We start from the raw sequence: 25,144 nt of genomic DNA, 5'->3' as shown, positions 1-25,144 counted from the left end.
CACACTGCTCTCCGCAGCACTTGCCAACCATTCAGTCTGCTTTCCATAAATAGCCCCCCCCCCCCACCACCAATGATTAAGCAAACAACTCGGCAGTCTCCACTCACAGTGAGACTTGACTGCACAAGATTCAGCCACCTCCGCTCAAAGCGAGATTTGTCTGCACATGACTCAGCCACTCACAGCAATATCTGACCACACATTGACCTACACTTCAGTGTAGCTGAAACATGTTTTGTTTTGGAGGACCATCCACCATCCGGGCATGGTCATCTTGCTGCAGACAGAAGAGACATCATCACACATACCTGTCTTATAATGTTTCTGGCACAGAGAGTTTAAGGGGTAAAACCTGGAAATCTCTGGCAGAGCCCTTGCTTACCTCTGATTTCCACAGCTGGTAAAGAAAGCAGATTGAGAAGTGCAGGTCAGTCCCATGTCCTGGATTAAACACACACACAATAAAATCAGCAGCAAAAGGGACAACAGAGTTAGTCAAGCAGCTGGCACCCACCAATTCTGCACAAGAGGCAGATCATTTGCTGGCCAGACAGATTGAGTTCCCACAACATGCAGTGACCCAGTAAGCTGCAAGGCTCCAAGATGGTTTCCATACCCCAAATGACCCACAGAAAGCCATGCAGCAAGCCCTACAAAAAAATTACCATGGCGGACAGTGTTATGCCTATCTTGACACTTTTTGAGTGGATTGCACAAATGTGCTAGCCACAGCAGGCATACTTTAACATGGCATTTGACTACAAGTTGTTGAAGGCTGAAATATTAGGAGTGACTTTTACCTCAAACAGTGAGCCGTATTCGTGCTTGCCTGTGCACACCTGTGTACCCTGATAAATCAGTTTCAGACCGCCTGTAACCTTAAATGACCGTCACTAAGGCTGTTACCCATTAAAACTTTTGTGTACAGTCTTCCAAATGAAGGTTATCCATGCTGAGCCCTAGTTCCTGGATGAGATGGCCGGTGAGGTGGAACCAAACACCTGCATGGAGCGATTCTTAGGGGACACTATCAATAAGAGAGCCACACAGAGGAAGGAGACATCCTTGGACAAAGGTGTGAGCAAATGACCACAGTGTGTATTCCTGAGAGAGTAATACTCCTGCCAAAAGCACCCCAACACCTAAAACTGGTGGGCTGACAATCCTACAAGGTTCATTGCTATAACTAGGGTCAGGGTGATGCTGGGGTTGACCTGTTGTTGGGTGGAGACAGCCCCTTATTCTGGTTCTTATATGCACAAACGTTGAATGTCCTAAAAGCTTCCCAGCATAATCAGGAACTCTATAATAAAATAACACACATCAGCAATTATTTGAACCTTTAGAGACTATCCACTGGCAGCCAAATTGGAGGCCTCTTTTCTTGAACTAGACCTGCTAGATTTTGAGCTTTTTTTTTTTGCACTGTGATGGGGTATCCCACGCTGATCCTTGCCATGGACCAGATCACAGTGTTAAATGGTGATTCAACCTAGGATGGATGATTTGTTTATGGGATGGAAAATGGCTGAAAAAGACGGTTGTGATTATTTACTGCCTCATTTGTTTTTTGCCATACAGGAGGTTCCCCAGGCATCCATTGGCTTCTTGCTATTTGTGTTAGTTTATGGGTAACACACCTAGGGACTACTGGATGTAGTTAGAGACTAGGGGACAAGATACTATGCTCAATGGGAGCACAGTGAAACACATTGCTCAAATGCAGGAAGGAATGGCACATGTCATGCCTATAGTCATTGAACATTTGCAGGACGCACAAAAGGCTTAAAGCCAATTGTACAACTGGTCCACCAAAGTGAGAGTTTTAACCTGGTGGTTGGGCTCTTGTGTTGCGAACTGTGGACAGAACATTCCTTGCAAAATGGCAGGGTCCCTTTTAGATAAATATAAGGTCTACCAGCCCACAAAGAGAAAGCCCTACAAAATCTATCATGTTGATCAAACTTGGGAAGGAAAGAGAGGCTTTGACAGTGTTCCAGAGAATTCAGGAAGATCCCAACATCCAGGTCAAAAAATAAGGATAGCAGATACTCTCTGACCCTCTCAAGAACAAGGAGACCTGGGAATTCTTGCAGAGAAATTGATAAACTTTCTTAAGCTGACCAGATCTAACAAATGTAATTGAGCATGATAATGTCACAAACCCTGGAGCCCATGTGAATGTGAAGCCATACTGAATGGATGCCTATGCATTTCCTTGGGTGGTCGAACTAATTAAAAGCTTGGGTCCAGCCTAGCTTACTGGCAGACCTCATTCCCAAAACACTCTAATGGAAAACAAATGCATTTTTCACATTGGAGGGATTGTGGAAGAATGCCAGAGGTGCATTGGACACCTTTTGGGAGAGCTATAGACAAAGTCTTGAGACCCCATAAGGAAATTTCAATGGCTTACTTGGATGATATCACCATCTTTAGCTGGGGCTGGTAAAGACTTTTAACCACTTGCTTACTGGACACTTAAACCCCCCTCCTATCCAGACCAATTTTCAGTATTCAGAGCTGATGCAATTTGAATGACAATTGCGCGGTCATACAACACTGTACCCATTTTTTCCCCCCAAATTGGTGGTATTTGATCACCTGTGCGATTTTTTATTTTTTGTTAAAAAAATTTAAAAAGACCAAATTTAAAAAAATAAAAATTATTTTTTTGTTATAAAATTTTAAAACGGGTCATTTTTGTCCGTCATTGATGTACGCTGATGGACACCGATAGGTAGCAGTGATGGGCACTGATGGGTGGCAGTGATGGCCACTGATCAGTTACACTGATAGGTAGCACTTCTAGGTGGCACTGATTGGCACCACTGGTGGGCATTGATAGGTGGCACTTGTGGGCATTGATAGGTGGCATTTTCATATGGCATATAATGAGGCATAATTGCCTCTTCCATTTCGGGAGCGATGTCCCTTTAAGATGAGCCGCTTATCTACTTTTTTTTTCTTCTCCGCTGTCAGCGTGAGGAGAAAAAAAAAGTGATCACCGAGCTTTTGTTTTGATCATGTGATCAGCTGTCATTTGCTGACAGCTGATCACATGGTAAGGGATCGGCCCCTTACCCAGATCGGTGAACCCGAGTCTCAGTGACTCAGTGATCACAGCGTGCTCCGCATGCGCCCTGTATGATCCACTGGAGTTCAGAGGCAGAAGCAGCAGTCTGCCAATTTATGTGGGATTTTGGCCAGGAACCAGACTTCGTAGCCCCATACTTTTAGAACGATTCTCCAGTACTAGCTTGAACAAGACCAAACTGGGTCTGGGTTTGGTTTTGTTCAAGCTAGTTAGGGAAAATGAACACTGTGTTGTGTATTTGAGCCAGAAGTCTAAAAACGATTCAGTTGTAGAAAGGCAGTGTCTTGCAATAAAGTGGTCATTAGAGTCAATCCTGTACTTCTCGTAGGCCCAACTCTTCAGCCTGGTGTTAGATCATGCCTCTCTTTTTACCAGATGGCGTAAAAGCAAGGACAGAAATGCACAGATCACCAGGTGGTTTCTCACCCTACTGGATTTCAAGTTTACACTGACTGGGGAGAGTACACCAGAATGCTAATACCCTTTATTGGGTATTATTGCCATCTTGCGTGGAGTGTCCATTCTCCTGGCATAGAATGACAAAATATGTAGGGAGTCAGCCTGGGCAGGGCTTAGAGAGGGTTCATTTAGGAAAATAGATAATTCCTGTCAGCCCAGACTGATATGGACAGCTGGACTAAGGCTCGATTCACTTCTATGCATGTTGCTTTTGAGCGTTTCTGCCATGCTTCTTGCTGTGCTTTCTGCGTTTTTACCGTGATTTTTCAGCGATTTGCATTTTGCAATTTGTATCTGTATATAGCTGGTTGCTAGGGAGCAGGTTGGGAAGCCAGCCGCCACGTCCTTAGCTATGGATAAGTCATCAGCTGACAGCTGAATGTAAAAAAAAAATTGCTGGCTAAAAAAATTCACGAAAAAAAACTGCATGGGATCCCCCCAGTCCATAGCAGGCCCTGCGCGATGGCATGGATTTGCAGGGGAGACTCCCTCGGCAAAAAATGTTTTTAAAATGGCGTGAGGTCCCCCCCCCCAAAATCCATATATACCTTATCCGAGCATGGAGCCTGAAAGGTCAGGAAAGGGCGGGAACAAGCGAGTGCCCACCCCCTCTTAACCATACCAGACTGTGAACCATTCCAGACTGCATGCCCTCAACATGGGGGGTGGGTGCTTTGGGGCAGGGGGCTCTGCGCTCCCCACCCCAAAGCGCCGTGCCTTCATGTTAATGGGAACAAGGGCCTCTTCCCGACAACCCTGGCCGGTGGTTGTCGGGGTCTGTGGGCTTATCTAAACCTGGAAGCCTCCTTTGACAAGAGGGCCCCCAGATCCCACTCCCCCCATGTGAGTGGGTATCAGGTAAATTGTACTCTACCCATTCACCAAAAAAGCAGTGAAGTGTAAAAAAAAAACAAGAGCCAGTTTTTGACAAAGCCTTTATTTAAAAAAATAACTCTGTCTTCTCCCCGAGCTGTCTTCTCTCGCCATCATCTCTCCCGGTGCCGTCTTCTCTCCAAGCCGTCTTCTCCCGCCACCATCTTCTCCTGGAGCTGTCTTCTTCCTCGTTACCAGCTAAAAACAAAAATGTCTGCTATTGTCCTGATGCTGTTTTCCTCAGTTCTGAGTTCTAAGCAGGAAGACTGTGTTGACAGCGAGAGTAAGCTGGGAAGCATCTTGACACACACAGGGCAGTGCAACTTATTTGTTGGGGCTTTTTTCCTACTTTACCCCAAGGTGGACTGGGTCCACGACCCAAATAGAACGCAAGAGGTCATCTGTTGGTGTAATCTACGAAGGGCCTGGACACTAGGTTCAGTTGATTTTGATGGATTAGAGATTAAAATCTTACTGGACCTCTCCACAGCTACTCTACAAAGAAGAGCAATGATGCAAACTTTTCTTGACAAGCTTCATCAGTTGGGACTCCCATAGCACTGGGGGTTCCCATTCAACCTGGCCATTAGAAAAGGTACCCCTTCCTTCTCTTTCTGGCAACATGCAGACCTTCTGGATTTGTTTTCCTTCCTAGTGACGGAACCCCATCCACCTGCAGCTTCTTCCTAGATGGGATCAATGCTCATTCTCACAACCATCATGATTGAGGGACCAGTCTCCTGACATTTAAACCGTTCTCTTTAAAAAGCCAAATAGTTCTACTTTATGCACCTTGTGCTGTTCAGATTCCTAGTTGACGGACTTCCAGTTCTACTTTTACTACTATCCCTTTGGACTCAAGCCCTGGACCTGAATCTGATATGATCTCATCTCTGTGCCGAAGGAGGGTTTATGCAGGGCTATGGTGCTTATGACTCTTAAAGCAGTGACATTATACTGTAAATTTGGTTGGGTACACACCCCTGCTCATTTCTCTGATGCAACCCCCCTTACTCTGACTTTGTTCCGATCTCCTGAAACCCCTTTCCTATGTACCACCCTTCCCCTCCGATGTTCCTCTGATGACCCTGTCCCATTTGACCAAGCATGCCTACCTCTTCAGTGCAGTTACTCCAACTTGTCTCACTTAACACTCCTGAAAAAAAATCAATTATCCTGTGGGTTAGGAAATGGATGAAGGCCCATCTCTGTTTCCTTTAGGAAACCCACTTTAGAATAGATAAGATCCTGAAAACTGTAAAATAGGTGTATCATGGATACTCGCACGTCTCCAGATCTAAGAGGGACAGTATTGTGTATCACAATTTTTTGTTCCATAGGCTTTTCCGGGATTCCTGTTCCTGAAAGCTATTGGCCACGTGGTCTACATGCTGGTATACCTGCATCTCCCCAATACAAGCAAAATTACCTTTCTAAAGTCTATTCTGAGAAAACTGAGTAAACTCGCAGAATAAGCATGGGTGGTGACTTCAATTTGACCCTTGACCCAATTCTGGACATATTTCACATCTTTCCTACTCAGCTCTTAAACACATGAAGAAAAACATATGTGCTCTTTATTTGGTGAATCCTCCATCCTGATTGCAGGGATTACATATTTTTTAAATTCAAATTCTACACAAGGATCAACTTTTTCTCAATCCACCAATTACTAGTGTCAAAAGTTCAGAAGGCCTCCATAGGTATGATAGCCATCTCGGATCATACTCCTCTCTTTGAAAATAGACTTAACTTCTTCATCAGCCAGACCTTAGGTTTGGAATCCTAATGATTCCTTTTTACAAAACTCTTCAGTTTATAAGGAGGTAGCGAAGGAATTACAATTCTTCACAAATGTCACACCAGAATGTGACCCTATGGTTGTGTGGGAATCCCATAAAACCTACATTAGAGGTGCTCTGATCAGCTGGGATCCCAGCTTAAAAAAGAGAAAGTGAAACAAATCAACACTTTCCTCCACAATTTACAGAACCTAGACTCCATGGCAGGTTTAGTGCTTGCAATACACGCCACCCTATAGGATCGTCTGAATTCCCTTCTTCAAGATAAAGCAAAGGCCATCATTCCCAAATGTAGAAAGACATACTACATTTAAAAAAATGTGGCAAGATATTGGCATGGGTGCTTTGTGCCCAGCAAGCCCACTCATGTATTCACCAGTTGATGGATACAAACTAATGTAAAATCCACACACTGCATTGCTGCTTTTTTTCAATGATACTATCCCTCCTTATACAAAATCTCAGCTTCCCAATTGACACAACCAGAGTCTTTATTTGCAGAAGATATTAAAACGTATCTGGAAAAGGCAGGCTCCTAGACTCAGCCTTTGAAGAGCTGTATGCTCCAGTCACTGATGAGGAACTAGCAATAGCTCTGTCACAAATGCATGCCGGTAAAGCCTCAGGGACAGATGGCTATGTACTATAAAACTTTTTATTGTCACACTTTTGAACACACATAATGCTATATTTCAGTGATTGCTAAGGAGGGGAAGGACCCATTATTAATCCAGAATTACAGGCCTATTTCACTCTTAAATATAGATCTTAAAGCGGGGTTCCACCCTAAAGTGGAACTTCCGCTAAACGGAACCCTCCCCCCCTCCGGTGTCACAATTGGCACCTTACAGGGGGGAGGGGGGTGGAGATACCTGTCAAAGACAGGTATTTACACCCACTTCCGGGCATAGACTCCTATGGGAGTCTATGTCATTTCCTGTCCTGCCGCGCTGTCTGCTGGGACACACACGGGTCCCAGTGACAGCGCGACCAATTCCTATTGCGCTGCGCGACACGCGCATGCGCAGTAGGGAACCGGGAAGTGAAGCCGATTCGCTTCACTTCCTGATTCCCTCACCTAGAATGGTGACGGCAGCAGCCGAGAGCCGAGCGACCGATCAGCCTCGGCTGCCGGCATCGCTGGAACCCGGGACAGGTGAGTGTCCATTTATTAAAAGTCAGCAGCTGTAGTATTTATAGCTGCTGGCTTTTAATATTTTTTTTTAGGTGGAATCCCTCTTTAAGTTATTCTTTAAAATATTTGCCACAAGGCTGATGATATACATTCCAAACATTGTTTATGTTGACTAAGTCAGATTCGTGCTCATGTGTGAAGCTAGGGACAACACTACTAAGACTGGCTATCATCTATGCAGCTCACTCTTGGAAGATCCCTCTCTTACTCCTATCCACTGACGCTGAAATGGCTTTTGATAGGGTAAGTTGGGCCTTCTTAATAGAGACCTTGCACCAAGTCAAAGTAAATGGTCACTTCTTTTCTCCTTTCTCTTATAACAAATGGAACTCAGCAGGGATGCCATCCCTCTCACTGTTGATTTTCATACTAACATTAAAACTTTTCCTCCTCAAAATTAGAAGTCATTTTGATATTACTTGCCCTTTAGCCCTTTAAAGGTCGCAGCTAATGCAGATGATCTCCTGTTTTTTTTATCACAAATTCCATAATCTCTATACCAAACCTTCTAGCTGAAATGGCTAATATGGATCCCTCTGCAACTTCCTAATCAGCTTCCAGAAATTGAAAGCCCTAAACATCTTTCTGCCAGACTCCTTTATTAAACTTCTCAAGATCAACTTTTCATTTAAATGGACATTTCATTTTAAAGGCATATTAGGTACTTGGGAACTAACCCCCCCAGGCTGTTAGAGGACACTTTTGGACTAAACCCCAACCCCCTCCTTTCACTGATCAAAAAAAGATGTTTTGACTTCTACCAAGCTGCCTGCCCCTTCTCTACTCTTTCCCATTAAAGGAAAATCCCTCTTTCAGTTCAGGACTTTCAGGCTCAGGTTTTTAGACTGTGAAACGCAGAGGATTGTTCCAGGCAAGACAATTTGGGACAGTAGGTCACTGGCCTTCTAGGTTACAGCTATTTTCCAACCCTGCCCTTGCAAATTTCTCTTTCTGAAACAAACTCCCACTCTCACATTTTCTGGCATCCTTACCCAGGGCACCTTTTTTTTCACTTGCAATCTCACCCCTTACGAACAGAATTGTGATGACCAAACTCCTTTATGTTACATGGTTTCACTGACATATTGATTACTTATCTCTTCTCTGGGAGGGTTCAAATTGCCTTACATCTCCAAATGGGACAGAAATCTTGTCGCTCTCCAGCAAGCAGACTGAGAGGATACTTCTCTTCTCATACAAAAGTTCCATATGCTTCAAATATCAAGAATTGGCATTTAAAATCTTGACATGATGGTACTATACTGCCAGTTGGATTAAGGAGATGTTTAAACACTGCACAGTGAGATGTTGGGAAGAGGTTTGAGACAAGCTCCATATCTTTTGGACATGCAGTAGACTTCAAGACTTTTAGTCGGAAGTACACAGCATAACCAGAAATGTACTTATTACAAACTCCCTTGGGACCCTTTGATATGTACACACTAGATGCTTTTGAAGAGTAAAATAAGGGACATGCGATTCAACAATATGTTTTTAATGTATTTTTATTGTATATTTTTGGGATTTACTCTTTAGGGGTTTGGCAGTTGTTCTTTTAGCTGTATTTAGCATTAATGTTTGCAAACAACCCGTGCATAGGAAGTAGGCATCTCTTCTGGCATCTTCCCGAACTCTTTAAAGCAGGCACTTGTCAGCCCCATACTTAAAAAGCCCTCACTGGACCCATCCAATCTTAACAACCTACGCCCCATCTCCTTGCTCCCCTTTTTATCCAAACTCCTTGACCGTCTAATCTACAACCGACTGAGTGTCCACCTTGCTGATAATAGCCTTCTTAATCCCCTATAGTCTGGATTTTGTCCCAATTTACTAACCGCCAAAACTAAGGGACACTATTCTGTACTTCTACTCCTGGACCTCTCTGCTGCCTTTGATATGGTTAAGCACCCCCTCCTCCTCAAAAAACTCCACACCTTTGGTCTCCATGACCGTACTTTTTGCTGGTTCTCTACCTACTTTTTTAACCGCACCTTTAGCGTTACTTAAAATTCTACTTCCTCCTCTCCTCTTCCTTTCTCTGTTGGGGTCCCCCAGGTTCTGTTCTTGGACCTCTCCTATTTTCAATCTACACCTACTCCCTGTGTCAGCTGATAGCCTCCCATGGCTTCCAATACCATTTCACGCTGATGAAATGCAAATCTATTTCTCTACCCCTCAACTCACTCCTTCAATCTCGTCACGTATCACTATTTTACTATCAGATATATCAGTCTGGGTGTCACACCACTTCCTCAAACTTAATCTATCCAAAGCCAAATTTATAATTTTTCCTCCCACACGTGCCTCTTCACTTGATCCCTCTATCAAAACTAATTCAATTCAAAATACTAACAACTACCTACAAACCAACCCACAACTCTGCCCCCAGCTACATCACTGACCTAGTCTCAAAATACCAACCTAATCATTCTCTTTGTTTTTCTCAAGACCTCCTGCTCTCTGGCTCTTTCATGACCTCCTCCCATGCTAGCCTCCAGGAGTTTTCCAGAGCCTCTCCAATCCTATGGAACTCCTTACTCCAGTCTGTCCGACTCCTACTCTATTAGCTTTTAGACGATCCCTGAAAACCCTCCTCTTCAGAAAAGCCTATCCTACCCACACCTAACAACTGTATTTTCATTTTGTCCTTCTGATAATTGTTCCACTTAACTTTCCCTTCTTGATTGTAAGCTCTAATGAGCAGGGCCCTCTGATCCCTCCTGTATTGAATTGTATTGTAATTGTACTGTCTTCCCCGATGTTGTAAAGTGCTGCACAAACAGTTGGTGCTTTTTAAATCCGGTATAATAATAATAGAAGAGCAATGAGGGGCAATGGTGATGAAGCATTTACACCCATTAGGAAATTATGTAATATCATTGTGAGGAAGTAGGTGTAAGAGGAACTGATGGGTTTAGTGGGTGCCAAGTTGCATATATAAGGAATAAACAACTGAATCGGAAACACCTGTTCCTGAGGACACACATTGGTCGGGGTGAGATGCGCTGGTGGGGATCCTGGTGTTGTCACTTCTGGCCCATGGAGCACATGGCAAGGCAATGCTTTAGGGTCTGTTTGCCATTACTTGTGTGCATGAAAGTGAGTGTGATGGAAAGCTTTTTATTTAATAAAGGTAAAAACCGTCATTGCACTATAGTTTTTCTCTTTTGTCCCTTTGACATTGTTTGAGTTGAGAAGTGTTGGCTGCCACTGAATTTAGAGAAGAATCCTGGATGAGAAGGAGCACATATAATGTTGAATAAACTGGGAGGATGATATCAAAAGAGTGTGGGAACATAGGGGTCACCAGTGTTGCACTGGACACACTTTGTTTGATACACATGACCACCATTTACCCTATCCTTTCCATTCCATTTCACTCCAGACTTTAGCCTGTATTGGAGCAGTGTGAACAGCAAGATTTTACAGAGCATTTGCAAAGCTTTCAGCAAGCTTTGTTGCAGCTTTCAAAGTACCATTCAGCTCAAATTTGTAAATGTTGAAGATCCTAATAGGAGTGCTGATTGTCACTTTAAACAAGCTGCTAGCAGGCTTCAGCATTACTTGAAGCTTGTTGAAAGCCTGCTGAAGCTTGCCAGCAACTTGTTTAACCACTACAGCCCCGGACCAATAAACACCTTAAGGACCAGAGGTCTTTTTCCAATTTCGCACTGCGCTGCTTTAACTGGTAATTGCACGGTCATGCAATATTGCACCCAAACGAAATTTGCGTCCTTTTCTTCCCACAAATAGAGCTTTCTTTTGATGGTATTTGATTGCCTCTGCGATTTTTATTTTTTGCGATATAAATGGAAAAAGAGCGAAAATATTGAAAAAAAAAGATATTTTCTTTTTGTTATAAGAGAAATCGAATAAACTAAATTTTAGTCATACATTGAGGGCAAAATTTATTCAGTCACATGTCTTTAGTAAAAAAAATGTCAATAAGCGTATATTTTTTGGTTTGCGCAAAAGTTATAGTGTCTACAAACTAGAGTACATTTTCTGGAATTTACACAGCTTTTAATTTATGACTGCCTATCTCATTTCTTGAGGTGCTAAAATGGCAGGGCAGTACAACCCCCCCCCCCCCAAATGACCCCATTTTGGAAAGTAGACACCCCAAGGAAATTGCTGATGGGTATGTTGAGCCCATTGAATATTTATTTTTTTTGTCCTAAGGGATTGAATAATGACAAAAAAAATAAAATAAAATTTTACAAAAAGTTGTCACTAAATGATATATTGCTCACACATGCCATGGTTATATGTGGAATTGCACCCCAAAATATATTCCGCTACTTCTCCCGAGTATGGGGATACCACATGTATGGGACTTTTTGGGAGTCTAGTCGCGCACGGCACCCCGAAAACCAATCACCACCTTCAGGATTTCTAAAGCCCCGTACACACGAGAGAACTTATGTCCGACAGACTTCCGAAGGAGTTCTGCCGGAGTTCCGACAGAGTTCTGACGGACTTTTCGACTGAGCGGACTTGGCCACACACAATCACACTAAACTCCGACAGATTCGAACGTGATGACGTACGACTGGACTCGAATAAGGAAGTTCATAGCCAGTAGCCAATAGCTGCCCTAGCGTCGGTTTTAGTCCGTCGGAATAGCATACACACGAGCGAATTTTTCGGAGGGACCGGGTCCGGCGGAGTTCCGTCGGAAAAATTTGAAGCATGTTCCATATTCTAAAGTCCGTCAGACTTTGGCGAATCAAAAGTCCGTTGCAGCCCACACACGATCGAATAGTCTGACGGAATCATTCCGTCGGACTTTGGATGTTCAAAAATCCGCTCGTGTGTACGCGGCATAAGGGTGCAAATTTTTGATTTCACTCCTCACTACCTATCACAGTTTCGAAGGCCATAAAATGCCAAAATAGCACAAAACCCCCCAAAATGACCCCATTTTGGAAAGTAGACACCCCAAGCTATTTACTGAGAGGCATGTTGAGTCCATGGAATATTTTATATTTTGCCACAAGTTGTGGGAATATTACAAACTTTTTTTTTTTTTGCACAAAGTTGTCACTAAATGATATATTGCTCACACATGCTATGGGCATAAGTCAAATTACACCCCAAAATAAATTCTGCTGCTTCTCCCGAGTACGGGGATACTACATGTGGGGGACTTTTTGGGAGCCTAGCCACGTACGGGACCCCGAAAACCAAGCACTGCCTTCCGGATTTAAATATAAAATGCTACCAAAAAAACTGTTAGCGATCGCAAGGATCAGGCCTGACTCTGCGATCGCTGCAGTTATGTGTTTAGTGTTTTGTAAGTGACAGTGATCGATCGATACTGCACTTGGGTGGACTGGGCAGAGGGGCAAAACGCAGGTGCTAGCAGGTATCTGGGCTGATCCCGCTAACAATGCATTTTTTTGGAACCCTGAACTGCTGGGGACGCTAGTATAGATCTGATCAGATCAGATATTGATCTGTTCAGATTCTATACCACTACAGGAGGTTTATGCTTTGCATGTGGGTGTTAGCGGTACTGGCACTAACCTAGCGCTGCCTGGGGCGACGCAGACCCTGACCCTAAAACCTAATTGATATCACCCGCCGGGTGATCAGGGGGTTAAACCTTTATTGGGTAATAAATGGTGGGTGCCCTGATGCTATAAAAAGCAAACTAACCAGAGTCACCCGTAACACTTATACGGTGATCAGTGGTGAAAGGGTTAACTAGGGGCAATCAGGGGGTTCAAATTTTTATTAGGTAGTATATGGGGTCCCTGGCGCTATATAAAAACCTGACAAGGAACCTAAATAACTAACTGGCTAACCAGCGTCACCAGTGACACTTATACTGTGATCGCTGGTGAAAGGGTTAACTAGGGGCAATCAGGGGGTTAAAACCATTATTGGGTAGTATATGGGGGTACCTAACGCTCTAAAAACCTGGCGGTGAACCTAAAAAAATAACTAGCTACCTAACGAAACTAGTGACACTAATGCAGCGATCAGAAAAACGATCGCTTAGCGACACTGGCAAAAGGGGGTCAAAGGGTTAACTAGGGGCAATCAGGGGGTTAAAACCATTATTGGGTAGTATATCGGGGTACCTAGCGCTATAAAAACCTGGCGGTGAACCTAACAAAATAATTAGCTACCTAGCGGCACTAGTGACACTAATGCAGCGATCAGAAAAACGATCGCTTAGTGACACTGGCAAAAGGGGGTGAAAGGGTTAACTAGGGGCAATCAGGGGGTTAAAACCATTATTGGGTAGTATATCGGGGTACCTAGCGCTATAAATACCTGGCGGTTAACCTAAAAAAAAACTAGCTACCTAGCGACACTAGCGACACTAATGCAGCGATCAGAAAAATGATCGCTTAGTGACAGTGGCAAAAGGGGGTGAAAGGGTTAACTAGGGGCAATCAGGGGGTTAAAACCATTATTGGGTAGTATATCGGGGTACCTAACGCTATAAAAACCTGGCGGTGAACCTAAAAAAATAACTAGCTACCTAGCGACAGTAGCGACACTAATGCAGCGATCAGAAAAATGATCGCTTAGTGACACTGGCAAAAGGGGGTGAAAGGGTTAACTAGGGGCAATCAGGGGGTTAAAACCATTATTGGGTAGTATATCGGGGTACCTAGCGATATAAAAACCTGGCGGTGAACCTAAAAAAATAACTAGCGACACTGATGCAGCGATCAGAAAAATGATCGCTTAGTGACACTGGCAAAAGGGGTGAAAGGGTTAACTCTAGGGGCAATCAGGGGGTTAAATCTTTATTGGGGGGTGATGGGGGCTACCCTGGACCTAACACTAACTGCCCTGACAGTTTTAACTGTTACAACTGACACTGAATGCAGTGATCAGTAAAGAAATGATCAATGCAATCAGTGACACTGTGACTGGGGGGGGGGATCGGGGGGGGTTTGTGTACCTATGTGTCAGTGTAGTGTTTTGATGCACTTACTTTTAGTCTTCTCCTCGTAGTCCGGTCAAAAAGACCGCCTCGAGGAGAATGACATCACTTCCTCCTTCCTGTGTAAACAATACACAGTGGGAGGAAGCTTGTCATTGGCCAGGAGCGATCCAGAGGGGGTGGCCAGAAACCAACGGCCATCCCCTTATCACGGATCGCTCCTGGAGCGAATGGGACCGCCGTATCCAGCGGGAGGGGGTCCGATCGGACCCCCCACCCGCTGGAAGGCAGGCACGTACATGTACATGCTTGTGCCTGCCTGTGCCATTGTGATGACGTACAATGGCAATACGGCGGTCCTTAAGTGGTTAAAGTGATAACCAGCGATCCCATTAAGATCTGTGTACTATATTTACAAACAGGAGCTGAAAGGGGGCTTTAAAGGCTTATGACTTTCCGGCAGACTGAGTCTCACGGTCTTCCCGATGGACTTTCGGCAGAGTTCCACTGGACCTTCTGAACGAACGGACCTGGCCACACACGAAAGTCCATTCCTTTTGAACGTGATGACGTAAACAGGACTAAACAAGGAAGTTCAATAGCCAGTAGCCAATAGCTTCCCTTCCGTCGTATTTGGTCCGTCGGACCAGCACACAGACAAACGGTTTTCCCAAATTTAGGGCGTCGATAGATTTGAAACATGTTCAATTTCTAGGTCCGTCTGATTTTTTTTTTCAAAAAACAATCGGACTAGCCCACACACGACCGGATTGTCCGACAGACTAATCCCTTCGGACCTAGTCTGCCGGAAAGTCTGGTCATGTGTACGCGGTATTAGAGAAAGCTGCTTGAAACTTGCCAAAGGCTTTGTAAAAGCTGGTTGGAAGTTTCATAAAAGCTTGATGTTCACACTGCTCTTATACAAGCTGAAGCCTGTGTGAAACAGGCCTTAACCACTTGCTTACTGGGCACTTAAACCCCCCTCAGTCCCAGACCAATTTTCAGCTTTCAGCGCTGATGCACTTTGAATGACAATTGCGCGGGCATACAACACTGTACCCAAATGAAATTTCTATCATTTTTTTCCCACAAATAGAGCTTTCTTTTGGTGGTATTTAGTTACAGCTCGGAGTTTTATTTTTTGCTAAACAAACAAAAAAAGATGCAAAAAAAAAAAAATCATGTTTTAATAGTTTGTTATAAAATTTTGCAAACGGGTCATTTTTCTCCTTCATTGAAGTGCGCTGATAAGGCGGCACTGATAGGCTGCATTGGTGGGCACTGATGGGCTGCATTGGTGGGCACTGATAGGCTGCATTGGTGGGCACTGATAGGCTGCACTTGTGGGCACTGATAGGCATAGTTAAGGCGGCACTAATAGGCACAGATAAGGCGGCACCGATGGGCACAGATAAGGCGGCACTGATGGGCAAAGATGGGCACAGATAAGATGGCACGGATGGGTGGCACGGATAAGTGGCACGGATGGGTGGCACGGATGGGCACTGATAGGTACCACAGATAGATGGGACTGATGGGCACTGATAGGTGGCACTGATAGGTGGCTCTGATAGGTGGCACTGCTGGGCACTGATGGGCGGCACTGCTGGGCACTGATGGGCGGCACTGATGGGCGGCACCTTTGAGGCAGATTGGGTGGCACTGTGGGTGGCACTGTGGGGTGGCACTGTGGGCATTATGGGCACAGACGGGGGGCACTTACTTTTACTTTGTTATATTTCAGGATGGCACTGCGGGAGGCAGGTGGGCACTGGCAGGTGGCATGTGGTGCCTTTCATTGCTGGCCGTGATCGGGACTGATGTCCCGATCACGGCCGCCGGTGATCGGCTTTTTTTTTTTCTCCTCGCGCTGTCAGCGCGAGGAGGAATAATAGCCGATTACCGGCTCCGTTCTATCACATGATCAGCTGTCATTGGCTGACAGCTGATCACGTGATAAGGGGTCGGGATCGACCCCTTACACGGATCGGTGATCAGGCGAGTCTCACGGACTCGCCGATCACAGAGCGCGCCGCGCGCGCCCCTCAGGGGGCGCGCAGGCCGCTCGTAACCAGGACGACGTCAATAGACGTAGTCCTGGAAATCTAGGTCCGCGCTAATGCCGTCATTCGGCAATAGCGCGGTACCCAAGTGGTTAAAAAGTGTGTTTTCATCTTTGCAGTCAAATTTGAGAAATCCTCACTATGTTTGCTTTGTGTTCCCATTCACTATACTTAAAAATAATTTTAAAAATATTTTGTACCTTTTCTAGTTGTTTCTTTGGAACAGGTTTATACATAGGACACTATAGATAGCCTAGCCCTCACCTTAAAGCCCAAACCCAGCTTTCCTTTCACATTAAATAGTAAGTTGGACCAAACAAACGTTAACTTGCTGATACGGCCACTGTCAGCACTTGGGCTGAGTGTGTCTCTACCATTCACAGGAAGCCTTGTATTTATATGAATTTATACAAGGATTCCTCTGAATTGCCAAGATGGAGAAGTGATGATGATCTCCAGCCAATCAGAGGAAGCCTTGTATTCATTGATAAAAATGCAATCTTCCTGTGAATAGCTGAGAAGCACTTAATTGCAACAGCCATGTCATGATGTCACTGTCGCCATTGTCCCTCTCTGCTCACTGTGCAGGGATCGACCTGTCAGAACCCTGCGCTCCTCTATGGCGAGATCAGATGAAAATGGACAGCCTGTCTGTTTTCATCTGATCTCATCCACTGGACAGATGGCGAACATATCGCCATCCGTCTGTTTTCAGCTGATCTTGTCGGATCGGTTGGCAGACGGGTGTCAGTGGACACATCTCCGTTGATATCCGCCTGCCCATAGAAGTCAATGGGTGGCCCGCTCAGATCCACCTGTAAAACGCACAGACGGATCCGAGTGAGAAAATTGTGTGAAAGGGGCCCTAGGCTTGGAGATTCTATACAAGGATACACTGCACACTGACACACTATTGCCTAATATTAGATAAGAATCAATTTCAAAGCAAAATAATTAAAGCCTAGTACACTACAATGTACTATACACTAAAGCTTAGTACACTACAATTTTTTTATCGTTCAACCCAGTGGGCTGAACAAAGAAAAAACTGACAGCTCAGGTCAGAGCCGCTGTACTAACAATCCGATGTTAGTACAGCGATATATTCCCTGCTGTGCAATTGTGTTCTGACAGGGGAAAAGCCCCAGCCATTGGCTGAAAGCGCTGATTGGGAGCAGATCAGCAGACCTTTTAAGTCATGCTGCTTCGACAGACAGCAGTACACATGGTTTGAATGTCAGCCAGTTTCTATTAAACAGGTCGATGCCACCCAACATTTGGTCTGTGTGTACTAATAAAATAATATAGGGCAGCGCTAATGAAAAAATGAAATAAATAATAAAATGATTTCCAAAAAAAGTAAAATAATTGGTGTGATATATAAATGTGCAGATAAATACACAACAAATAAAGATTACACAGCAATAATAATAGCCTGTGCGTACTAGGCTTAAAGCAAACCATATATGGTGCAATTTTCTTTCCTGCAACCTTGAGTCAATGTTGATAGGGAAATCCCTCCTGCAGTGCCATTAGAGTCAATTCACTAAAGGTTACCACATGTAATATGAAGGTCACATTACTAATTTTCCAGAAATATCACATGAGATAATAAAAGAGTCAATTGATTAAAGTATTGAATATGCGGTAATATTTTTTAAAACAGTGAGATAAACACCGCAAAAAAAAAAATTAACATGAGATAAATCATTAAAGTGGTTGTAAAGGCAGAAGATTATATATCTTGATGCATTCTATGCATTAAAATAAAAAGCCTTTTGTGAGCAGCAGCCCTCCTCAGCCCCCCCCCCCCCCCCCCCAACACTTACTTGAGGTCCCTCTCTGTCCAGCAATGTCCCAGAGTGTCTCAGCCATCTGAGATTCTCCCTCCTGATTGGCTGAGACACAACAGCGGTGCCATTGGCTCCCACTGAAATCAAAGTCAGCTAGCCAATCAGGGAAGAGAGGGGGCGGGGCTCAGTGTCTAAATGGACACAGGGAGCTGTGACTTGGCTTGGGTGCCCCCATAGCAAGCTGCTTGCTGTGGGGGCACTGAAGAGGAGGATCCAGGCTGCTCTGTGCAAATCTACTGCAACAGAGAAGGTAAGTATAACATGTTTATTATTTTTATGGGGAAAAAACAAGCCTTTAAAATCACTTTAAAGTCAATTCACTAAAAAAAACACACACATTCAGTATTTGTCAGTTGTCACCTGTTGTTTGCTGGCGGTATTTTAGAAAAGTACAAAATAACAATTAGAGGGACTCTGCACTGGTCAGGAAATGAAAAGGATGCAATGTATCAGTGTGAAAATGTTCTCCTCTGAGCTCAGGAATGAAAATAAATTGTAACAGTTCATCCGAAGGAGATAGTTTTGTAAATGAAAGTACCCTAGAATGTTTTCATAGTTTTATAGTGTGTCTTCTGGTGCAGTGTTTGCCTGCAAAAAATATATAAATAATAGCGAAAAAATGCCAAAAATAATATTTTTTAAAAAAAAATAACAAACATATCATACTTACCTCCACTGTGAAGCTTGATTTGCACAGAGTGGCCCTGATCATCCTCTTCTGGGGTCCCCTGGCGGCTCTTGCGCCTCCTCCCCACATCTGATAGCCACCTCGGAGAAGCACTTCCCCGAGGGGTTTACCGTGCGGGCGCGCTCCCCCGTCCAGCATTTGGTGCTCATAGAGGCTGAATTCAGGACTCGGCCCCGCCGCCCCAGCGCTCGCATCATTGGATTTGATTGAGGGCAGTGGGAGCCAATGGCTGTGCTGCTATCAATCTATCCAATCAAGAACGGAGAACCCCGGGCAGAGAGACAGCATGTCCCCGTTGGTCAAGTTCAAGGGCTCAGGTAAGTAAAACTGGGAGGCCGGTTACTGACAGGTGTTTTTTCATCTTAATGCATAGGGTGCATTAAGGTGAAAAAACACGTACCTTTACAACCCCTTTAACTAAAAACTTAATACAGTATTTATCTCTTAGTAAATTGACTCATTATGTTCTCCTGGGGGGTGGGCAGTGCGCAGGGAGCTGTCACTGCCGGGTGAACACACAGTGATTATTGCTAGCAGCTATAATGGCAATATTCCCATGAAAAATCAAACATGCTGGTTTACCCAAGACCCAAGTCGATTGATGGATCAACTTGGGCACAATCGGCCTGCCTATAGATTTGAATCTCAGATGGTCCCTGCTGTACCAGCAGAGATTCGAATCATGTTTGGCCGACTTAAAGCTGGCCATAGATAGATAGAAATTCAAAGGAAAAGTCAGAAGGTTTTTTTATCCTAATGCATTCAATACATTAAGATAAAAAGCCTTCTGTATGTAGCAGCCCCAGCACCCCTAATACTTATCTGTGGCCGATCTTCCTCCACTGATTTGCACAAGTGCCTTGGTTGCCTCTCCCTCCTGATTGGCTTAGAGACAGCAGCGGCACCATTGGCTCCCGCTGCTATCAATCAAAGTCAGTTAGCCAATCAGAAGAGAGAGGTGTGGGGCTGAACCATGGCTCCATGTCTGAATGGACACAGGGAGCTGCGGCTCAGGTGTCCCCATATTAACCTGCTTGCTGTGGGGGCACTCAACAGGAGGGAGGGTCCATGAGCACTGAAGAGGGACCTGAGAAAAGGAGGATCCGGGCTGCTCTGTGCAAAACCACTGCACAGAGCAGGTAAATATAACATGTTTGTTATTTTTAAAGAAAAAAAAAAACTAGACTTTAATATTATTTTAAGCCTAGTACACATTAAAAATCAGACGAAAATATCCATATTCGGAACGATTGTTCAATTTTCTGTTCATTAGTATACTGCTTTTAAGAGCCGAGGTCTACTGTTCAGATGAAAAATTCTGATGGGACATTCTGAAAAAATGTTCTAGCGATTACCAGAACGTATGAACTAGTACAGTATTCGTCCTTAAAAAATGTAATAAACAAGACCGCCCATTAGCAGAAAAAAGTCTAAACTGAAAGAAGATGGCAAAGTAAATCATTTTTATAAACACGAAAGAATGATATACAGGATGATTAAAGTGATACTAAAGTCTTGCTTGGACTACAAATTAAAGATTATTATTAATATTATTATTATTACTATTTTTATTATTATTATTGATATTATTGCTACTATGATTAGAAGGGTCACATACACATTACGTCACTTCTGATTCTACACTGGATCATAGCTACGTTCATGGGGAGTTTTTCTGTGTCAAGTATTTTCGTGCCATTCATGGCATTCTTGTTTTTAGCATGGCATGAACATTCTGAAAAAACTTTTAACGATTGTTTATCTGATTTCCTAATAATGTGCGCTAGGTTTTAGGAAAATTCGTCCAAAAATTCTCAGAACATTCAAATGTCTTTTGAAAGACTTCATTTTCTTTTAACATTTGAGTTGGAATGAATGGACTTTACTGAACAAAAGCCACCTACACTGTTAAAAGTCATTCATTCGAGAGAAAAAATGTCATCCTGCAGCTTCGAATTTTCTTCTCACTGCAGTCGAAAGCGTACGTCAATCTGACCTAATGAGTAGAAAAATTAGAAAAACAATTGAACTTTCTGAGAACATTTTTCTCCTAAGAATTTTCTTTTGGAAATTCTACTCATCTATGGCCAGCTTTACATTCAACTGTGTTATATATATAATTCTATACTGAATACACATTGTTATATACGCTCTATACTGTGTTATATGTTATACGATACTCTCTATACAGTGTTTTATATACTTTCTGTGTTCTATGCCATACTATACTCACTGTACGGTGTTACATATAATACTATACACTCTATACCGTGCCCATATCATACTATATACTGTATTCTATAATATACAGTGTTCGCCATAGTGTATTATAAATCATATTATGTTCTCTATACTGTTATATATCATACTATATTCTACTATGTTATATATTATACTATGCTCTCTATACAGTGTTCTATACGCTCTATACCATGTTCTCTATCATACCATACTCTGTAAACTGTGTTCTATTTCAGATTATGCATTCTATACTGTTATAAATCATACTATATACTGTACTATATTGTGTTAAATACTTTCTATACTGTGTTCTATATCATACTATATTTGATTGCATTATATATCATACTATATATTATATACTCTATACTGTGTAATATGTCATACTATACTCTATAAATATAAATATATATCTGTATCCTACTATTTTCCCTATACTGTGCTATATCATGTTATGTACAGTGGTGTGAAAAAGTGTTTGCCCCCTTCCTCATTTCCTGTTCCTTTGCATGTTTGTCACACTTAAGTGTTTCGGAACATCAAACCAATTTAAACAATAGTCAAGGACAACACAAGTAAACACAAAATGCAATTTGTAAATGAAGGTGTTTATTATTAAAGGTGAAAAAAAAATCCAAACCATCATGGCCCTGTGTGAAAAAGTGATTGCCCCCTAAACCTAATAACTGGTTGGGCCACCCTTAGCAGCAACAACTGCAACCAAGCGTTTGCGATAACGTGCAATGAGGCTTTTACAGCGTCCTGGAGGAATTTTGGCCCACTCATCTTTGCAGAATTGTCCTAATTCAGTTACATTAGAGGGTTTTCGAGCATGAACGGCCTTTTTAAGGTCATACCACAACATCTCAATAGGATTCAGGTCAGGACTTTGGCTAGGCCACTCCAAAGTCTTCATTTTGTTTTTCTTCAGCCATTCGGTGGTGGACTTGCTGGTGTGTTTAGGATCATTGTCCTGCTGCAGAACCCAAGTTCGTTTCAGCTTGAGTACACGAACAGATGGTCGGACATTCTCCTTCAGGATCTCTTGGTAGACAGCAGAATTCATAGTTCCTTTTATCACGGCAAGTCTTCCAGGTCCTGAAGCAGCAAAACAGCCCCAGACCATCACACTACCACCACCATATTTTACTGTTGGTATAATGTTCTTTTTATGAAATGCAGTGTTCCTTCTACGCCAGATATACTTGGACACACACCTTCCAAAGAGTTCCACTTTTGTCTCATCGGTCCACAGAATGTTGTCCCAAAAGTCTTGGGGATCATCAAGATGTGTTGTGGAGAAATTGAGACGAGCTTTGATGTTCTTTTTGCTCAGCAGTGGTTTTCTCCTTGGAACTCTGCCATGCAGGCCATTTTTGCCCAGTCTTTTCCTGATGGTGGAGGCATGAACGCTGACCTTAACTGAGGCAAGTGAGGCCTGCAGTTCCTTGGACGTTGTTGTGGGGTCTTTTGTGACCTCTTGGATGAGTCGTCGCTGCGCTCTTGGGGTAATTTTGGGCGGCCGGCCACTCCTGGGAAGGTTCACCACTGTTCCATGTCTTCGCCATTTGTGGATAATGGCTCTCACTGTGGTTCGCTGGATTCCCAAAGCTTTGGAAATGGCTTTATAACCCTTTCCAGACTGATAGATCTCAATTACTTTCTTTCTCAATTGTTCCTGAATTTCTTTGGGTCTCGGCATGATGTGTAGCTTTTAAGGATCTTCTGGTGGACCTTACTGTGTCAAGCAGCTCCTATTTAAGTGATGCCTTGATTGTGAACAGGTGTGGCAATAATCAGGCCTGGGTGTGGCTAGAGAAATTGAACTCAGGTGTGGACAACCACAGTTATAGTATGTTTTAACAAGGGGGGCAATCACTTTTTCACACAGGGCCATGATGGTTTGGATTTTTTTTCACCTTTAATAATAAACACCTTCATTTACAAATTGCATTTTGTGTTTACTTGTGTTGTCCTTGACTATTGTTTAAATTGGTTTGATGTTGACAAACATGCAAAGGAACAGGAAATGAGGAAGGGGGCAAACACTTTTTCACACCACTGTAATATACTATATTCTCTATACATTTTTATCCACTTCCTACCCTGTTATATATCATGTAGTAGTCATTGTACAGTGTTATATACTCTTTAGTAGTCTATACCATGTTCTATATCCTACTATATTTTCTATACATTGTTATATACTCTTTGTTGAATATCATATTAATGTGCACAGTTTTTGTAAGAGATCGGCAGGTTGTCCCAAACATCTTGGAGAACTAACCACAAACCTTCTGTGGATTTAGGCTGCTTCATATACTTTTGTCTCCTCGTGAAATCCCAGACAGACTTGATCATTATGAGATCAGGGCTCTGTGGGAGCCAAACCATCACTTCCAGGACTTTGTATTCTTCTTTACAGGATAGTTCTTAATGATATTGGCTGTATGTTTGGGGTTGTTGTCCTGCAGAATAAATCTGGGGCAATCAGTTGCCCGCCTGATGGTATGGCATGATGGATAAATATTTGCTTGTATTTCTCAGCATTTCTATTTCAAATATTGATTTGATTTAGATTTTTCTTCTGTTTGCTAATTTTTTAACCTGAAAAAAATAAACAATTAATATATATATATATTTTTAAAGCATTCTTACTTTACAAAATTTCTTCACACCTGACTAAAACGTTTGCACAGTACTGTATATCATACAATACTCTCCATAATTTGAAATATACTTTTAATACTGTGTTCTAAAACATACTATATACTGTGTTGCATATCATACTATACTCTCTATCTATACATTGTTATATAATTTCTATACCATTTTACATACCATACTATACTCTCTATACTGTGTTCTATATCATACTATACTCTCTATAGTGTGTTTTATATCATACTATACTCTCTATATTGTGTTATATCATGTTATATATAATACCATACTTTTTATACATTGTTATCTACTTGCTATACTGTGTATTAAGTCATACTATAGTCTCTATACAGTGTTGTATACTCTTAATACCGTGTTCTAGATCAGTGTTTCTCAACCTTTTATCAGTCGAGGCACCCTTTAAAATTATATACAGTCTCAAGATACCCTTTAAAATTATGAACTATCTCAAGGCACCCTTTAAAATTAAGGACAGTCTCGAGGCACCCTATTCTAAAATGTAAAAATCTATTCTAACAGCTTTACACAATGCAGCAACATCCACACTTAGGACACCCAACATTAGAGGCCATTTATACCTCCAAAGCAAATACACTTTTGCACACTCGTACTGACTAGTATTCCAAAGTTTCTCTTCTCCCTCAATTTCTCCAATGTCACCCCAGTGCTGAGGGAGAGAGGCACAGGAGGCTCAAACAAGGATGGTGTGGATGCAACAGACATCCTCCTTATCAACTGATAATGTCACTGGTTGTTAGGATGCCAGTATCTAGAAAGTCGTAATGGTGCATAATGAAAACCTTTGGCTTTGTGTAACGAAAAGGCAGGCTTGATCCCCTGCTGACTTGTATACAAATTTTGATACCTTTTTAGGCATTTTGCCAAGGTACCCCTGAAGAAACCTCAAGGCACCCTGGTTGAAAAAGGCTATTCTAGATCAGTGCTTCTCAACTCCATTCCTCAAGGCCCCCAACAGGTCACGTTTTCAGGCTCTCCATTATTTTGCACAGGTGATTTGATCAGTTTCGCTGCCTTGATAATTACCACAGCCATTTCATTTGAGGCAAATCCTGAAAACATGACCTGTTGGGGCACCTTGAGGACTGGAGTTGAGAAACACTGTTCTAGATCATACTATACTCTCTGTATATTGTTATATAATCTCTGTACCATGTTACACATCATTTTATAATCTCTATACTGTGTTCTATATCATAATATACTGTATACATTGTTATATGTTATACTAAACTATATATACAGTGTTATATGTCATACTAT

At 42.8% G+C, this 25,144-nt stretch overlaps 1 protein-coding gene across 5 annotated transcripts in view; it reads left to right on the top strand.

The window, feature by feature from the left end:
- The window catches only part of LMO3 (LIM domain only 3), an 80,161-nt gene that overhangs the window by 47,247 nt on the left and 7,770 nt on the right, over positions 1-25,144 (top strand). The gene's annotated exons all lie outside the window — the stretch shown is intronic.

This window comes from Lithobates pipiens, unplaced genomic scaffold (assembly GCF_037356315.1).
Source record: "Lithobates pipiens isolate NorthernLeopardFrog02 unplaced genomic scaffold, aLitPip1_a1.2 Scaffold_8, whole genome shotgun sequence".
Taxonomy (NCBI): domain Eukaryota; kingdom Metazoa; phylum Chordata; class Amphibia; order Anura; family Ranidae; genus Lithobates; species Lithobates pipiens.
Note: the sequence above shows the minus strand (reverse complement) of the source record. Positions and strands in the feature narration are given on the sequence as shown.